Source organism: Anser brachyrhynchus (assembly GCF_964034855.1).
Source record: "Anser brachyrhynchus genome assembly, chromosome: 1".
Lineage (NCBI taxonomy): Eukaryota > Metazoa > Chordata > Aves > Anseriformes > Anatidae > Anser > Anser brachyrhynchus.
Window position 1 is genome coordinate 150,437,175 of NC_137694.1, and position 20,348 is coordinate 150,457,522.

At 40.4% G+C, this 20,348-nt stretch overlaps 1 long non-coding RNA gene across 2 annotated transcripts; it reads right to left on the reverse strand.

The window, feature by feature from the left end:
- Positions 1-249: 249 nt before the first annotated feature.
- LOC308188373 lies at positions 250-20,086 on the reverse strand. Of its 2 annotated transcripts, none has more exons than XR_013945460.1 (3): positions 19,695-20,086; positions 17,467-17,540; positions 250-469 (listed from the first exon to the last, which is right to left on the reverse strand). It is a non-coding gene; the product is annotated as an uncharacterized lncRNA (long non-coding RNA). The 2 variants fall into 2 exon arrangements; XR_013945461.1 differs by lacking the exon at positions 250-469 and adding an exon at positions 10,623-11,890.
- Between the last annotated feature and the right edge of the window lie 262 nt (positions 20,087-20,348).

A 20,348-nucleotide genomic window follows, 5' to 3' on the forward strand; every position in this document is an offset into this window, starting at 1 on the left:
CCATAATATTCCTGGGAATTCAATACAAATGTGTTGCATTGGAAACCTAAAAGATTTGTTGAAACAGAACAAAGACTCATAAAATTAATCTCTTATTTCACCATTTCATGTCTCTCTCTTGTTATCTTCCCTGCTCATAGAATTTCAGATTACTGCTTGAGAAAGGTAAGGAAAAACAATCTTATATTAATACTCACTAGATTTATTCATGGGGGTTTATGTTATCCTGTTTTATAATTTAAAATATCTGCATGGAATCGAGATACAATCAAAACTCAAGAGAAAAGTAACATTTTTTTTTCATATTAAAAAAGGGATAAAACCTGAAGCAGAAAAATGTGACATTAAATGAACAAAGAACATGTTATGTTCACTCATTTCAATGATATCTACCTTCATTCCTCTGAAAGATTCTGCTGAGGGAGTCCTGGTACCTCTTTCTTGCTATCACCGTGAAAACAAGCTTTTGCTGGAAGAGAAAAAAGGTGAGGGTCTCTTATGCACTGTCTTTAAATTTACTCTTCATCAGATACAGGAATTGCTAAAATCTCTTTCACTTCCTGGGGAAGAAAAAAATAAATAGGAGATGGTCAAATTGGTGTCACCCATTTTTGGTCTGTGAAAAAAAGTCTTGTGAAAAAATGCCATTGCTTTCTCAATAAATAAGAGCAGATTTGTTGCAGTGTTTGGGGAATATGAGAACTAGCAGAAAGGCAGATCAGGAATAAATGGATTAAAGACCGTCTTCTAAGCAAGAGAAAAAAGTACAGCCTGGAGATATTTAAATGTAAAGCAACACAGGCCACAGCTTGTGCTCTGCCTTGTAGAAGGGGCGGCAGGGAAGTGAAAGGTGCCATCTACCTTTGCTGCACTTGTTGCCCTCAGACGCGGAGAGGGAGCTGCTGAAGCACGGCCTGCCTGTAAGGACTGTCCTCCCAGTGGAGGCTCTGCCCAGCCTCTGCGCTCCAGTGGGTCACCAGGAGGACCCATTGTCACTGGGCCAGCACAGGACACGCTGCTTCTGGAATAAAGCAGCAGGACTGTCACGGTCTGACATGCCATCTGTTTCCTGGCCTGTTCCGAGGACAGCAGCACCAAAGCACATTGCCAATGGCTCCCGCAAGGGGAGCCCCACAAGGCATCAGAATTTTTTGCTTCTCCTGAGAAACAGGATTCTCTGGTGCCGCCTATTTCCAAGATCCCTAGGGCACAAAGGCAAGCAAAGTAGGTTCTACTACACAACAAGCAGTGAGAAGTTTGGCTCGGCGTTGTTCAGCACATCATCAGAATTCAACCTAAATGTGATAAACCATCAAGGTCTCTTTTCTACAGTCTCTTGTTCCATTGTCCTCAGGTTGTTGAGAGCCAGAAGAGGGAAGCTGATATCCTCAGCTCTCTGAGGCACCACTTAGATATTTTTATGAATACTTGCCTCCTTCTTTTAGCTTTTCTGGGGTCCTGAAGATCTTAGACCCTCCTATTTTTACTGTCAACACTTTTGGGCCCAGAAACTGGGTCCTGTCTGCTGGACTTGAGCACAATACAGTCTCACAGACATTACAACTGGTGCACACTGATGCAAAGGATCAGCAGAGCAGACTTATGAGACAGGACAATACGGGTACATTTCCCAGAACATACCCATATGGACAGAAACATATTTTTCATCATGTCTCCTGATGGAAAGGGTTACAGCCATCCCACTAGCCAATCCAATATCCTGGTGGGCCTGGCTTTAAAGATTTTGTTCACATTTTGTCCCATTCTTCCGTTGCTATCTCACTTCCAACTAGGATATCAGAATAGGTCCTGGAGACAATTCAGCCATCTGTAGACACCTGGAAGTCAGGTAGGAGACCTCTCTGATCAACAGGTCCTACTAATGCAGTTCTTCCAATGCAGCCATGTGTTACTGGTAAATGGAGATATCTGCCTCTTTCCTGATCCTAACAGCAGCTCTGAGAAAGCTGTTGGAGGAGTCTGAAACAACAGCAAGTAACTTCACACTTGGCTGTGTAACAGTCTAGGTAGATATAGAGAAGAGATAGATAGATGGATAGATAGATAGATAGATAGATAGATAGATAGATAGATAGATAGATAGATAGATCAATCAATCTAAGGCTAAGGTTGAATGATCTCTAAGCAGGGGAGTTAAAATATAAAATTAAAATGCTACCGTTTTGTGACAGTGTTATAATCCATCTATTTGGTAATTTGTGGATTTCTGGTTTGCTGCACCTCTGCTCTATTCACCAGTTAGTTGACTACCTTTAGTTTGTGTAAAGCATCGTAATGTTACACATCCACAAAAACTAGAGACTGGCCTTAAAGCCAGTTGTCTTTGGCTTTTCTTAACCACATGTCATGTGCCTTGTGGTAGTTATCTAACTCAGAATGGGCCAAATTACTGCCAGGAAGTACTTACATTTTTGCATTGATTATGAAAACACAAAAGAAGAAGTGGACTAGTTCTGCACTGTAGATATCTTAATTTCAGTCTTTCACATCTAAATTTCAGTCACTCTATCCTACCATAAGTTTCACTGTACAGTTAAGAATACCCATTAAAAATACATTTTTATAAACTGGGCAAACAGCAATGGTAAAGTGAGAGGTGTGCAAATTTTCACAGACATAGGTTCAAGCTCATTTATATAACAGGCTAGGATGAAAATTAATCTCAGAATAAAATGCATAGATTGCTTGTTTGGCATAGCTTTCCCACAGTATATAATAGATACAAAATTAGCTAGTGAGGGAGGAAGGGAAAAAAAATCACAAAAACACATAGATCATTTGCTTTCACTTGCAAAGCTTTAAAAGCATTCAGAAGAATATAAATCCTGAGACAGACAGAGACTGTCCTCTACAGATGGGCACTGGGCATCTGCAACAAAACACAGTCATGACCCTACATATAAGTATCTGTGAAGGGCCATTAGACGGGAGACAGCTCATTGTGTGCACATGTGTTTGGAGGAGAAAAATGAATCACTCCCAACTCTGGATCAAGCAGGTGATGTAAGGGATTGGCAGGGAGAATGATGCAGACAAAGGCTCTGCTTTCTGAAAAGCACTGAGTCACATCCTAGGGAAGAACATAAAAAAAAAAGAAAGCAAAACTGGGTGCAGTGATATCAGCTGAGAGTTGGGAGCAAGGATGAGCAACGTACCTGCCCTGCTACAGAGAATGCACACCTGTATAAAGCAAGGAGTCCTGACCATGTTTTACAGTAGCTTCTGTAATGCCTTATCATTGAACCTTTCTGCCTGTTCAGCAGCAGTGTCATTAGGAGCAGTCCTTTTGTAATTTCACATCACTTCAGCATCATGTAGAACTTCTCTGGAAAACATTTTAGGAAGGTGAAATTTTATACCTGGCTTAGAAATCCAGATGACAAATTCTTCATTGGAGAAACCTGGTCACAGAGCTGATAAGAAGTGGTCTATTAGAAGGGATAATCAGGTTCACCACCCTTCCAAAGTTTTTCTATCCTTCTTAGTAATATTTCTAATTTCTTCTCAGTGTAAGGATAACCATGAAAAATGTTATTGCATTTGTAATATAAGAGACAGACTGAGAAGAGTCATGGACCTTTTAGGACCAAAAATACTATGAATATGGTGATTAATTCTCCTGCTACGTTTTACCCAGGTTTTAGAGCTGCAGGAAGGCAAGCAGAGTTTTTTTAGCTCTAGACTGAGATTCACCCCTACCGGACCTGGGTTGCCTTTGAGTTGAGCTGCTCAGGTATCCTGCTGTACTCCCCAGTACCTTTACTGTCACAACACCCCAGGCCTCCTCTACTTACTGTGGGTAGTGGAGACTGAGAATGTTTGGTTTAGTGACTTAAAGGAATTCAGCTCACACCTTTTGCTGATTTTAATAATTACAGGACATTCGGGAGAAGGAAAAAAAAAAAAAAAGAAAAGGCTGGAAATATCTACGCTAGAGCAGGGGGATAGCCACCACCTGTATCACTGCCCTCTTGGATGTGGCAAGGCAGCTAGCTTCAGTTAGCCTTTCAATGGACCAGCTTCTGATATGAGTAACAGATTTGGAAATCTTATTTCTGAGCTTAGGACCCCTAAAATGACACAGCAGGTGTCTACCCTTCAAAGCACTGCCAGGATAATTCTGTGGGGCAGCTCCCCTATAGTTTTACAAACCTCTTTCCCTATGCACATTTAACAATTGATATGGCAGATGCTCTGAGAGGTAGATGTCACCAGGAAGATGAATACAAATAAAGTTAAAGATTAAGCTGAGAAGCAATGTTCAAGCAGCATAAACCAACTTAATTGTATTTTAAATTTTCTTGCATCCCAGTCCTGTTTCCTCATGTCTCTACTCAGTTTTCATTAATGCTTCATGAGGCCCTCAGAAGACTTTGTTGCTTTGCATCCTCCCTGTCTTTGCTTCTGTGTAAGCTATTTTTGTGTATTCTGAGAAACACATGTGAGTAAGAGAGAGGTTTGGCACTTCAGGTTTGCCATACTCTTGACACTTTCCCAGAAGTTCAAAGAGGTACTTGTCACCCAACCCCAGCTTATGGGGAGAAACAGGGAAGCTTCAAGATACCACGTGCTTCTGCAGAGCTCTCACAGCTGGTCTTTGAAACCTTCTGGAGGGACCAGACTAAAGCCCAAGACCACAAGTCAATTAACACCTTAGATGTTCCCATCCCCCAGTGAACTTTTGTTGGCCTCTCCTCTTCCCAAAAGAACGGGGGAAAAACATCTTTTTTGTAGTGGCTGCTTATTATATAAAGCAAATCAAGAATGAAGGGATGGAGCAAAGAGAAGGCATAGAGCCTGATAAGTGCACCCTTAAATCTATAATTAAAACCAAAGGCAAGTTCCCAATATAGCCAATTCAGTTATATAAGATCTTACAAAAGCTTCACACTGTTTGCTGGGTTTTGCTTTATTACTGTTCCCTCTCCTTGGAGTTCACTTCAGGTCAGTAGTGGATGAGGTATTGCAGTCAGAGTTTATGGCAGGGTAGAATCTAACAGTGCCCTGTTTGTAAAGATATGCAAGTGTGCACCCAGAGGGAAAAATAATCACTGGCTCTACTTGAAAGAGAAGAAGTTAATGGCCGCTCTGGAGCTCAGTCCAGGCCATCTCCAGCTCCGGAAACTGATTGCCAGTTACTTAGAAATTACTTTAAACGATGCCCTTAGAGTCTGTAAAAAGCCTGTCCTTGCCCACCAGTCAGAGAAATATGACAAAACTACAGGTAAGACAAGAAATCAGTCTGGTTATTGCCTCACTAGCCATAAGGATACAGAACTGTCCTCAGAACACCGATAACAAGTCTATACCACATTTCGTCATGCCTACTAAGAGGAGCCTGCAGGAAAACATTAATTCAGCTGGCATTTTTGTAAGTGTAGGCAGCTCACTGTTCTGTGCAACTGTACAGGGAGTAGCTATCTTCAACTGGGAGCTAGAATATGTATTAGAACCAGTACCTTAAGTAGTATGCAGGCTAGGTGTCAGAAATATAAATAAAAAGCATTTACTGTTAGCGGTAAAACCTTTCACTGCTGTGTCTTCTTCTTGCATTCTTTGCAGCAGGGATTAGCAGTAGCATTCCTTGGAAGCAATACTTTCCTAGGGCCATGCTGACACTGAGCTCTTTCTCCATATATAAGTGGACAAGACGTCAACAATACTGTGTTTAAACAGTAGAAACACTCAAAAGCAACCAATACTGTGCAGACTTTCATATATTTCTGAAGTATCAGATTTTAAAGGTATGGAGAACCTAGGTGCTGAGGAAGAAGACAATTTTCTTCTCCACTTTGTCATTAAGTTACAAAGTCCAAGAACATGCACCATGTAGAACCTCTGACTTCATCAGTTAATGCATTTTGCCAAAGTCCCATGTCCTGGAGTGATAAGTGACCTTAAGAAGGATTTCTCTAGAATTAGCCAATGATTGCTGAGTGTAGCACCAACATCCACATATCTAAATACTTTCACTTTCTAACACCCAACTATATTTATGTTAATTTGTTCCACAAAAATAGGAGTAGGGGTAAATAGAACACTTTCAAAAAAATTCTGCTTTTTCCCAGTGACAATCACAAATTTAACCATTTTTTTTCCAGCATGATAGGTAGCAGAAAACTTGGAATAATTATTTACAGAACTGTTTGTGAAATTTGTGACCACTTTTTCTTTGAAATGTGAAACCATAGAATCACAGAATCATATGACTTTTCATGATTCTATGAAGAAATGCATGGGGTTTCTATATGAAACCTCAATGAAACGTACCTTTTAAACAGTTGGAGGCTAAATCCATTTAAATGCTCATTGCTTGAACTCTATTTTCTCTTTTGAGCCCTGATAGCCACCAGTTTGTAAATATCATATGCCAAAGTACAGAGAAATTCACCAGGGGCAAAAGTGTTTGGCCGATGCAGTACACTTAAGATATTGTACATGATTGGATTCAATTCCAGTTCCACACACAGGCCTCAATCAGAGGATTTCTGTGATGTGTATCCATCTGCAGTATCAGCCACCAGAATGGCTGAGACTGGAAGGGACCTCTGAAGGTCATCTGATCCAACCCCCTAGTCAGGTCTAGCAGGGTCACCTAGAGAAGGATCATGTCAAAACAGCTTTCAAATATATACTTATCTATGAATAATTTTGAATATCTCCTTATCTATTTGGATATCTATCTTTCTTGTATTCCACACATTGTTATAGATAGAAACTCAATAAAAGAGTGCATCTGGCAATTATTTTTTTGTCTGGCAACAGGTAAAAGATGGCCAAGTCCTGTGCAAATTTCATGGAGCAGGTTCATTGTTTATGCCAGTCTTGCATTGCTTTCTCTTGTGAAATCCTTTCTAATTGAAACCAACAGGATAAAAAATCATTTGACGACTCAAAGTGTGTGTTAGTTCTGTTTTTTGCTGTTGTTTTTTTCTTTTAACTTAATCAAGTCAAGGTAATCAAGCTTGAGTTCTAAAAGCTAATCAGGTTCTGTATGGGATTAAAGTTGACTTAGCCTTAATCATTGACTTGAATACAGGATTCCATTTCCTTCAACACATTTGATACTCATTACAGTCTATCAACTGGGTAAAATAACCTCATTGTGTCAACGCAAGCATTAATCGATTCACTTTCCAGAGCTCAGATAGTCTAACAAGTATTTTATTCTTGATACTTGTTTCAAAACTAATTTGCACTGTCTCTCTATGGCATTTTCAGCCTCAGGTGCAGTGTCTTCTCCCATAATATGCTGAAAATAGAGCTTCTGTTCATATTGCTATGCTGACATCTCATTCCCCTTTCATACCCTTCTTTTTGCTTTATATCAAAAAACAGGACACAGAATCTCAAGGGATCATTCACATAAGGTGCATAACATATATCACAGATCTTAGGTGCTGTGTCAGAACATAAATGTTATGAAATAGCCTCTGATTTCTTGGTACAGTAACAGTTTCTTTTTCATTAGAACAATCTGCTAGCATATAATTTTTGTTTATTTTATGTTTTGATTTCTCTGAGCGCTCTACTATTTCTTTTTTTGTGTGTGTGTCTGATTTGACTTTAGACAGACCAACTGATGTATGGAATACCAAGTGGAGTATCACCTTCCATTCATGCTATTTCCTTCCCTTAATGTTTTCAAGATACTTTCCAGTTATCACTAGGAAAAAAAAAAAAGCAACACACAAACAAACAAACAAACAAACTCGGAATGTACGTTCAAATTTATGCTTAATAACAGTGACATTAAATATCACTATGGCAAAAGCGATTGTTTTTCTCATTTTCTTTGCTGTTCTTTTTCAGATGTGTAACTCGCACAAACACTGTCCATAGTTTTCAAGACTTTTCCAGTTCCACCACTTGGAGCTGTTGCCTCTAGCAGGGAACCTGCCTCCCAGTGCAGAATCACCTGCAGCTTCTGAACATATTTTGCTCTGAACATTTCAAATTCTTATCAAGTGACTTTTTTCAAAACCACACTAAGACAAAGTGCCTGGACGCCTAATCTGAGACAAGGTCAACAGAGATAAATTGGTCACCAAGATGGGTAAGAATACTGCTTCTCCTAAATAAGCAGCTTAAAAACGTTTTCATCCGAGGTCCCTTTTTACTAGTAGTGTTGCGCACTCTTTTAGAACTCATTTTTCATTTCTATAGACTTGCAAAGATGGCGATGAACAAATACTTCAGCAATGCTCCTGCACATAACATACTTTTGGAAATAGGCTAGAGAGAAGAGATACTCATGTTCTCCTAGCCCTCAACACAGACAAGAAAGAAAAAGCAAACTCAGTCCAATCTTTGAAGCAAACAAAACCCACGGGAAATAAATAAATAAATCTATGATTCCCTTCTTATTTTCTTCCCAGGGAAACCATGGCAGATGAGACCCAGGGTGGTAGAAAGTTATTTTCTGAGTGCTTCAGAATTATTCATTCTTGCTTGTGGAGAACAAAATAATAGCAAAAACAAACAAACAAGAAATGACAAACAACCAAACCAAACCAAAACAGAACCAAAAACATCAGAAAATGCAATGATGGGTCCTCGTCTGACCACTTAGGCATGGAGACTGCTTCTCTCCAGTGACTACACATGACCAGGGTTTGTCAGTAACAGTCTGAATCACTGAAGATTTTGGACACTACAGTAGTCAGAAAGCCTGTATCAGGCACCTCAGGTAGTCACCTGGAGTCTAAAAGTAGGACAAGTAAAGGAGACAGAGTGCTGTAAATTCAGAAGGCAGATATTTTTCTATTCTAAGTTTTCAAGTCTGCCTTATGAACTTGGCAATTTGCTTACTTCTACTGTGGGTAATGAGGCACCTTCTGAAACCACTTGCTAGATTACATAAAATCTGAATTGAGGATGGGATTATGGGGATAATGACACATCTCTGCTGTGTTAGCATTTCATTTACAGGCAGCAAGTAGTATTATGTAGTTGCATGCTCTCAAAAATATGTGTCCCGTATGCCCCACCCACAGAAATTGTGTGACAAGAGGATGGTTCTCTCTGGAACCCATCCCTTACACTGAAGATATTTGAGCTTTTCACCCTGCTGCTAATAGGTAGACATATATTATTGGCAGTGCCAGCAACTGTTCTCTTGTTTAGCCCATTGTGGAAACAATTGCTCAGGGGTCCTGTAAATAATAGTTCTTTAGCATCATTAAAAAAAAAAAAAAAAAAAAAAAAAAAAGAGCCCCTGAGTACACAATAAGCTGGCAGTAATTTTCACATTACTCCAGACAGTATCCCATTCACTGCTTGACAGATCCATTTTTAATTCAGATTTCTACTTCATCTTCAGCTCTCCTGTTGCAGGTAGACAATAGAATTTAACTGCTTGTGTTCAACACCAATGGCTTTATTTGCTGCCACACTGTTTAAGAAGGGTATCTAACAAAAAGCACTCAAGACTCTCTGCCCTACAGAAAGCACAGAAATTTGGGGAGGGGACAAGGAGATGGAAAAGAAAGCTAAAAAGACTGACAATAGTTAGTGGGAAACCCACCTGACTCACAAGAAATTCATCTTCAAAATACATTTTCCTAACTCAGAGATGCAGTACAGCAAATAAGAACAAACTGGTGAGGAAGTAACAGAGTTCTGACAAAAACTGCACCCCAGTCTAGTGCACTTAAAATGTTTTTTGTGATTGTAAGCAATGCAAGTTATGCCAGAGAATGGAAAGTACTCATTCCCCAGTCTACAGTTTTGTTCTCTGCACCAGATCCAACACCTGAAACATCTCTAGCAAGCCTTTGGTCTGTCTGCATGTGTGACAAGTGTGCATGCTTTGTGGGGGACAGGGAGGCAGACACAGGGCAGAAGCACATTTCAGGGGTTGGCACTGTTAATGCTATGAGCCATAGATGCTACTAATGCAGTTTCTCTGAGGACTGATGGTTTGTCTGTACAAAGGGAGGCTGCTAGGAAATAAAAGGCAATGCTAGGTCTCCGTCAATTAGAAGCCCCACCTCACCCCCCTGCTTGCAGCTGTCATAAAATCAATGTGTTTTCTCTTGCTTGCCCTGACAACTATGCTGTAATAAACTTCTAGGAGAAGCAGCAAGTAAGTATCACATGAAGATGGTGATTATGTCTGGCTGAATTGTTCTCTCTCCTGAGATTTTTTTCTGTTCCCCGCAGCAACTGAGATGCAGGTGTGTTTCTCAGAAAATCCCCACCTGCAGCACAAGGTAGTGTCTGTGCAGAAACTGATGATCCTCACGCTTGTGTCATCAGACCTCTGTGGCTGGGCAAAACTAGTTTTCAGAGCAACACTTCTGAGGTGCCATATACAAAACACAAGAATGCATCATACCATGACAGTACTAAATATATGCGTCTTCATCCAAGATGCTGGCCTATCTGCCCCTTCCATATGCTTCTACTGCTAAGCTAAGTTCCCTTTCCTGAGTACGTGCCAAACTGTACAAACAGCACTACTCCTTGAGTTATATCCAGTAACGCAGGGTTATTGGGTCTTCAACAGATCGTGATTCAGCAGCTGAAAATTCAAATGAAGATGCAATATTCAAGGCTGATAATGAAAAGTGAAGGGAATTAAAAAGTAGGAACAAGAAGAAAGTAACCTGAGACAGGCTTCAGCTTTCTTTTTTTTTATTTTTTTATTTTTATATGTTAGATTCCCACACAAACTGGGAGGGAACTCACAGACGGACTAAAGAGAGAACATATACCAACATCTAGTAAAGGGTAAGTAACTGAAACAGTGTTGAATTTAAAGATGCTGCAAATCACTGCCATTTCCTTATTTAAAATTATAAATATATTTAAAAAAAAAAAAACTTTCAGAATATAAGAAATCTATAATAATAAACATAAATTCAGATAATTGAGCAATCACCCCAAATTATTATAGAATTAATTACAGAAATAAACGTCCCATGAAATTTTTTAACCAACATAAAGAACCTAATATATGCTCACAGCCATACTAGCACACTGTAATAGTTTAAAAGTTTTTCAATCTAATCAAAATGACCAGATCTGAATTTGAGTCTATGTTTTCAAACCAGAAAATCTAAAAGTAAGCTAACAATACTTACTCTGAAGCCTTTACTGGGAATTAATGTTGATTCTCAGTCACTTTTTATCCAAGTTCAATGGTGTGGCATTCTGCTTTCAGTGGGATGAAGGGTTAACAAGCACAAGAAAAAACCATGGAACAATAATTAGATAATTACAGAAATGCCATCCCTTTAAGCGCTACTGAACTGCTCCCACAGGGGATTCACAGGAAGACCCCGGTGCAAAATAAGTGGAAATCCAGCACCAGTGCTGAGAGATATCGGCCCTGATTCTACAAACACTTACCAAGACAAATAAGCTCATGCAACAAAAGTCCTGGCTGTGCTGATTTTTACCTATGCTCACCCTTGCACATGAGAAGCACATTCTTCTTTTCTGGAAAAGTCCTGCCCTGGTTACTGTCCGTATGGATGCCTTATTTGTAATGGAGGAAAGGTTGTTCCAACAAGTGGGCAGCAGGACTCAGCAAGGGAAGGAATTTGGGTGGTTAGGACCACAGGATGACACAAATATCAGCTCCACTGAACTACCTTCTACATCATGGCAGGCACAAAGAGAGCTGCAAGGACAGAGGGAGGACAAAGTAGAAAGGGGACAAACTCAGAAACATTGTCGCAGTTTGAGCATTCCCATGTCTTCCTCTGCCATTGGCTACAGCCATTCCCATAAAGCAGCTGCTGGTCATCCGCAGTGGAGCAGGCTTTCAGCCAGCCCATTTTATTTGCCCGGTGTCCAACACATGATTATTCCATGGCATCCTGAGCAGGAAAATAGCTTGTGCCTCACACATCGGTGATATCTAAATATAAAATAAAACATTGTGTACGGAGCAGGAAACTTTCTGTAATCATTTAGTGTTTATCAGATTTTCAGGAAGAATGTAAAGACCCAAGCACAGAAAATCAGAGGCAGACTTTTCAGTGCAAGTAAACCCACAAAATATATAATGTCTTATCAGCAGAAGTTGGTTTTATTCATTTGCTTTGTAATTAATCTGTTTTTAATATATATTTACAATCTCATACACTGTACATATGTCTCCTTTTTACCATACATCAAAAAATTATCTATCCTTTAGAACTGGCAAGCATTTAAATTTCTCTCAGAGTGTCCTGGTACCAGAAGCCACCTTGGCTTTGCCATCCTTACCTTAGTGCCATCAAGCTCATCTCCGATGTCTGTGTAAAGGCTTGTATAATTCCCTGAGTTGCACATATTCCCTCTGCTGCCTGCCAGAACTTGCAGCAGCAAAACAAGATGTTGCAATGTGTACATCGCCCTGACAATGACTACTGTAAAATGGGGGAAATAAGGATAAAAGCACTCACTGAAAATAATGCACAATGAAGAAAAAAGCAAGCAAATAGGAATTAGTTATGTCCATGCAATACAAAGGACATTATCAGAATTGGGGACATATTTTATATAGATGCATCTATTATTATTAATCTTCTTTAGATTAATCAAGGTGGGCTCTATCTTTTTATCTGCTAAGTGTGCTAGCTGCATGTTGCGACTTTCAGTGACTGGGTGATACAGAGTAGATATTTCTCCTTATCCGTTAAGAATTTATTTTTTTTTTTTTGCATGAGTTTAGTGATCTCAGATTGCCATTCCTACCACTCCAGAAGTCTATTTATAGAGAGCTGCCTCCTTCAGCACAAGCCTCCTCACAATGGTCTGCCTGGCACTTCATTCCTGAACTGGCGCACCGGCAGGTACCCGGTGCCTCAGCAGCCTGCCTTCTCTGTTGACAGCAAGAGAGGTTTTAGGAGGCTGTGATTCACCACACACCTCAAGCACCTGCTTGACTTTAAACATGTGCACACTCTTGTGCTTCTTCAACGAATACTTGAGGCCAAGCCTACATTTTGGCCTGTGCTTAAATTACGGAAGTCTGGTGGATACAAGCACATTTCATTGCTTGGTGAAATAAGATCCATAGTGATTAGGAATCCAGAAAATTCTCTGAGTATTGCCAGATTCTGACCATTATATTTTACTTAGACTTAATTTGCCTGGGCACAGGGCTGCAGTAAGTGGATTTGAATACAAACATATCCAAGATGCTTATTTGCTCTGAATTTACTGAGAACAAGTACACTGAATCTAGATTTTTTTTCCCCTTGATATCTACTCTTCTAATGAGTGGCTAAGAGATAATGACTTTTAAATTTTAGGCATGAGACCCAGATATGTTTGCTAGCTTTGAAAATTCTCCAGAGGTGTTGTTGCAGTGTTTTGGGAAGTGGCTGACCACTACACTTTATCAAACTATATAGCTCTCATTGGAGGGACCTGCTTCCAGGTTCCCAACCAACACAGATACAACATTTAAAGTAATTTAGGAGGTTTAGGAAGAAGAAATTTAACTAAAAGCTGATTTCCTTTGCCGTATATTCAAGTCGGTCACAGCTTGAATGCGCTTGGCTTCATTGTGCTATGGAATTTCCTAGTAAGAAATGACTGTTAATGAGAAGTTCAGCTAGAAGGTTGTTCCCCAGTCTGCTACTAAGGTGTCTTAGAAGAGTTCACCATTTTACTCTCTCTTTTCATTATTGTTAAAACAACCTGGTTTAGTTCCCCAGCAAAATTCCTACAAGAACATGCGAGAGCGTTCAAGTTACTGCAGGAACTATTTAGAGAAATAAATGGCTTGCCTCAGAAGAACATATAAACCAAGCTCATAAAAATGATCATTCTGTTTTATGTAAGCATCTTGTACATCCATGAGCATTTCCCAGAGCACATTTGCACAGGGCAGGGTCTGGTCATGACAGATGGACTGGTCTAACTTCAAGCTGACAGCTACAGCATGTGCACAGGGCAGACCTTGTTCTTGCATGTGTACTACTGAAAGTGCTTACCTGCATAGACAAAAATGACAATACATGGAGCTAATGTCTTTCTTCCCTCATCTTAGTGATTTTAAATTTGGCTTAACAGACGGGTGAATGCTGAGGGAGAGCTGAGGGGCCAGTCCTGCCCCAGGAAGGCAGCAGGGAGTCCGGAAGTTTTCCTCAGTGTTTTGTTTCAGATTTATGTTTGTTTTGAAGCAGAGGTTACGTCAGAACATGTTCCCCCACAGGCACTTTTCACAGACAAACAGGCAGACAGACACACACACACACAAAATGGTACATCTGCAAGGTTTGATTATGATGTGCGAGGTGTCAATTTTATTTTATTTATTCAGGGCTATTATCTTATTACATGCTGTAACGAAGCATCTTTCTTCTCTCCCACCCCCACTAATACTAATACAATCAGAAAGTGAGTATTTCCTGAAGAAGGAATATCAATGACTGTGCACTTGACTGCTGTCCCCAACCTGTCACAGTGTGTACATGCAGGAGGAGAGCTCCTTTAAATTTTTCCAATACTTAAATTCTCTAGAATTTTCAAGAACCATAGGAAATGAATGCAGGGCAATATATTCTTTTTGCTCATAAAGTAAATTAACCATAAATCACATTTGTAATGAAGAGATTAATTTACATTTTTGCTGTGTGGAAAGATTCTGTTGTGGCAATGATACATAAAAATAAAAATAAAAAAAAAAATTGAAATCTTAGACATGCAGCAATTTGCAATTTCCCCAAGAGCATTCCCAGTAAAGCTTCATAGTTCCTGGCTTAATTTCTGTATTTCAGGATCCTCTCTTCTCAGACACATGCACACATCATGGTTTTCCCTGGCACCTACTAAATAACCACCACGTATCCCTTCCTTCCCCCCACCTCCCCCCTGCCTTTCTGCAAGCCTCTCTTCTCTTTTTTCTGCCTTCCCTCTCTTGTTCTCTTGCCTCCAGGACCTCATAGTTACTACTTCATGCCCAATCGCTCCTATTCAGTCTGTCTCCCTTTCTCTCTACCCACTCGCAAGGAAAACTTACCAGAATGCACATTCTCCAAGCACTCTTTTCATTTAAATGTGAAGAAGAGTCATCTGAGCCTCTCTCCTAGTGAAGAACTGGTCATTTCTCAGTTGAAGAAGTTATCTATATGTATTTTTTAATAACTTAGGAATTTATTGTCTTTATATTTTGGTTTTAAAAATAAGCATTTTACACGAGACCAGAAGTGAGATGGCATCATTCTGTTTAACACCCGTCATAACCACATTTGAGTTATTAAACACCCCTGCCATGCTTTTGACTGTAAATTGTGTTCTAATACCTACTTTATCAGAAGAAGCAGAAAGTTACATTTCCCCCAAACACGCTGAAATGCTACATTCGACTTGTACGCTGCTTAACTCCCAGACACGCTTTCCCCAGTGTCACACACGAACTCCCTCCCTCCCTGCTTACATGCATATTCAATGGACCATATGCTTGATCTCAAATATCTCCAGGCATTATGGATCCTATTCATCAAGAAGTGGCTGGTACACTCATGAGCAAGGAAAAAAAAAAAAAAAGGGCCCTTTCAAAGAGCATTCAAGAGTTTTCTGAGAAAGAAATCCCAGTACACAGTGACCTGTACCTAGTAGGCCGCGGTCCACTTTAAACTAAACCCACATGTTTCTGCCGAAAACACACACACAGGCATTAAGAAATTCTCATTATTTCACCATAAAGGCGGTTCTGTATAGAGATCTCAGGAGGGATTTAAGCGGGAGCATATTGACAAACACAAACCGACCGATTCCTTGGAATCCAAGGGGGAGTCAAGAGAAAGCAGCGCGCAGGGTGACAGGGCAGTCCCATCACCAGCCCCAAATACATGACAAAAGCCACGGCCGCTCCAAAGCCGACACACCAACCGCCTCCAGACCAGATGCTGTGCTGGGAGCTTTGCCCTGACACCGTGGCATATGGGCTCTGCACTGCCATTTGAAGAGCCCTGGACAGACAGAAACAATCTGGAGAGGGTGGGAAATTGATGGCACGTCAGGCCCTTGCTTATGTTAGCTCTTTGGTTATTAGGCTATGTTTATGTGCATCTTGGGCCTTAAGACGAAGAAAAATCTTGACCCAGAGGAAGCCCTGGTGTAACTGTAATAGTTCCAGTGCTGTTAGTGGGGATTATCAGCTAGTTGTTGTTTTGTTGTTGTTGTTTTTCCTGAAGAAATTCATATATTTTTTCCTGCATGTAGTCAGAGCAATTGAGATATATATTTAAATAGAAATTAAGTCACTGTGAAATCACCCTTGTTTCTCAAAGCTGTAGTAATCTGTTTGCTGCCTTGTCAAACCCAGATAAACTAGTCTCTGCAGCCCTGCCACTGACTGCAACCAGTCCCTGAAAGAGCCAAGAGGATTCCACATCTGATTGACTTACAGGTGCATGGAGGTTTCAGATCTGTCCCTTGCTTCATTGTTAAGAGCCATCAGACTTTGCACCACTGAACAGTTTTTTGCCAGTGTATGAAGAGCATGTTACACAAACCCTACACAAACTGCTCAACCTACAGCTGCAAGGTAGAGGCTCACAAGGAACGTGGGGTTTGCTTTTATCCAGGAAGGCCCAAGCCTTCAACCACAATGGTTTTGGATTCCTCCAAGTAAATTTGCTGTGTTTGTTAAAGCCAGCTGTTGCCTGGGAGGGAAGGGAGCCAGAAGCACCAGCAGGGGCTGAAACTGCCAGTGAGAGAAGGCAACGAGACAGGAGGTTCAGAGGTCCAGAGGAGGAAGCCACATGCCAAGGAAGCATGTGCAGGGGAGAAAACACCAGAGACCAGAGGAACATGTGCACAGCAGGAAGAGGACTGAGAAGAACAGGAATATAAATAGCATCGCTGAATGCTTGGGGCTTTTTTTATTTTATTTTATTATTAATAAATAAATAAATAAAAAGCTAACTCTCAGGAAAAGAGTATGATTCTGTCTGAATACTGAAGCAGTGTTGGGGCACATCACTGTTGAAGAGAATCCCTGAAGGCACCAGCTGTGGGAGTTTCACCAGCAGGTGTCTCCATCTTTGGCTTTCTTTCATACTTTTCAGGGGAGCTTGGTCTGATGGTTGTTTAAATTCAAGCAGTACCAGACTAAAATTGCTCCTGATGTGACAATTTCCTTCTTCCACGCTCCTCCCTTCAGCCACACACAAATCAGCCCGTGAGGCACCCATGAGACAGGAAACACTCTTCTCCTGCTGCTGCATCTGCTCTGCTGGCTCTGGACCTTGGAAGTCCACGATCACCATGTGCTCATTGCCCCAGCTCGCTTACAGGGCAAGTAGGGATTCCCTCATCTAGCTATTCCTGACCTTGACAGTGCTAAGTGAAAGGAGGGATGGAGGAAGGTAACATTACTGCACCAACTATTTCCAGTGTTGTTTGCACAAAGCATATTACACTCTGAACATAGTGCGTTCTCTTCAAGACGGTCGAAAAAATGTTGCTTCTTCTGATCACATTGTGTCCACTTACCTTCACTATTTGCATCTCATATCACCTTTTTTTTCCCCACTGCAAGTAAGAATTTTATCAGAAGTGCTGATGAACTGGAAAAAATAAATAAGGAAGAAAAATAAAAATAAGTAAAATATATATTTCACCTCATGCATGCACTGGTTGAACTATAAAATTTATACATATGAATCCTGAATAGTTGCTTGATCTTTCCAGGTCTTCAGACTGTTTTTTTTTTTTTCTTGTTTTTTTGAATTTTGTCTCTGCCATCAGATGTTTGTGCAGAAGCTCTGAATGCCAGCAGGACTCTGACACAGATTTGGATGCATGAATTCCCCTGTCTTGAGTAGTGTACTTGGCTTTTCATTGAAAAAGAAAGAAAAAGAAAACACAACTAATATATAATAAATTTTAATTAAATCATGCACAACTCCTGTGGGAAGAACAAGGAAAATCCTACCCTATCTCCACAGCAGTGCTCCATAAAAACAGAGAGCATCTTTTCATACCTGTGGCTTTAATGGCAAAGGTCTTACAGACAATGTATACAGTACCATTTGAAAACTGTAGAGCTTATACTTTTGCCCTGTAATGACTCCTTGTTAATAGGGTTTACAATGGATTAGTTTCATCTTAAAATATGAGATAGAAAGATAACTCCTTGACTGCACTGAATGAGGTACTGTAAGCTTGTTGTGATAAGGACCTGAAATTAGTCAATTAGCATCTAACATCACGGATTTCTTTATAGCACACCAGGTGTGATGACGACATCGATGCAGAGCCTTGAAGGAAGGCAGTTCCCAAAAAGACAGTTAAATAAGGGCCACGCTTTCAGCGCCCTATGCTTGAGAATGCAAACATCTCTCTCATGAAACTACAGCCTCTGTTGCTTTTTGCCTAGGATACCCAGCCTTCAAAAAGGTGTATAATTCTACACTTATAGCACCATTTCACAGAGAGCTTTAGGGAAAGAGACCCTCCCGTGAGCATTTTTCACAGCGTTACCTCACTTAAAACAAAGCAACCCTAGATTTTTAGCATTTTAACTTAGTGTTTGATGACAGTTTTGGAACCATGGAAATAAGTGAAGCTGCCATTCCAATTTATATTTCTAAAACTCTCAGAAATGAGAAAAACAAATTCAACTGATTATTGAGAAACTAGACAGACTATGCTTACAAGTGGAATCCACTCTACAAGATAACTCTTAACTCATCACTAAGACAGCTTCCTTAACTGCAGTAGACTTACTTACAAGAGGAGTTAATGTGTTCCACTAAATTAGAAGCAGTCAGAAACTTACCAGGTAAAAATACATGTTTGCACAATATAAAGCTTTGTAACTTTTGCTTTAAATCCTTTTTTTCTTGTTGTTGTTTTGTTTATTTTTGTTTTCAAATGTGCACTTACAAACAGGAGATTTTTATTTGGCAGTCCACTTTCTTGCTGTTGCATGTCTCAGCTTTGCAGTTTGGTTTTGCCCAACTAGTAGCGAATAAAGTCTATATACTAAGCAACTCACGCTGAAGGAAAAGCAGCTGCTCGCTGACACTGCTCTCTCCAGCACACAAATCTTGCACTTTTGCAGAAAGAGAACAAATACTTCTGGAAAATACACATGGAGTTTGATGCTCAAGGGGTATAAGATTAGGTCCAGTGTATTGACTAGGGAAATAGCCTGCAGGCCGTAGGCCAGCAAGGCTGCTTGCCAGTGACTTCATTAGGGCTTTTGCCTATGAAAGGGCTGCCTGTTTGGATCCTGGAAGCTTACATCAATACGTCATTTTGTGTGACTAAAGTAAGCAGAATGCGTCCAAAGCACTGGCCAGCTACGGACCTCAATCTGCCTCCATTTGCAGGCAATGTCAGTCTTAGGAAATCAGGTTTTGATTTGATCTGGGGCTCTTTTCAATAGGACTTTCATCACTGACTTGAGCTGACAGAGTGCTTCACGCAAAGGTCCCCATTCTCTCTTATATCTTCCCACAAAAGATGCAGGCAGCTGATCTCCTTCACAGACCTTACCCAGGAATTTCAGAACCCCCCCAAATCTTTGCAAGTTTCAGGCAGCCCTCTGCTCTGATGCCAGGGAATCCCAGAGCTCCTCTGCAGTGCGGGGAGCAAGGAGGAGAGAAAGGAAGGGAAAGGGTGTCGGAGCAGGTGCAAAAACTTTGCACTGTAAAGTTTTACAGTGCACACTGGCTGTGTAAGTTTACACTGGCTGTGTAAGTTTACATACTTACTTTGCAAAAAATCCTATGGGCTTCAATTCCAGTGGTTCAAGGGGGGAAAGACAGGAAGAATCCACCTTGGAGACCACCCTTCTTGGTCTTCAATGCCCTCTGATCTCTTCAGGACAGTAGGAGGAAGGATAGACCAGGCTGGTGTACAAAGTTGCTTCTGGAGTTACAGATTTCTGTCAAAGAGTAGATGCAGAAAATTGAAAAACTGAGGACCAATACCCCAAGTTAGCACTGCACACAGCACACTCACTCATTTAGGGCATGAAAAAATAATGAAATGCAAGAATACTGAATTTTTTGCTGTACGCTGAAAAATATCCAGCAAACATTTCACATCTCTGTGGTAAATTACCACCTCTCTGATTTTTTCAAGGACAGACTACACTTTTTTCTTTTCTTTTTCCTTTTTTTTTTTTTTTTTCTGAAAGACATTGAGAACATGGATTTTAATTGCTTCAAACTAACAGCATAAAAATCTTTCTTAAAGGACAAATTGAAAGTGATTACCCTACTAACAAAAATAAAAAAGCAGAATTACTTCTGGAGACTTCATCTACTGCTCACAGCACAGCAGGTCTAATGATTTCTGAGAATTCATTAAGTATTGTGTCATTACAAACATGCTGCAAGTGCCACATGCGTATATTTATTCCT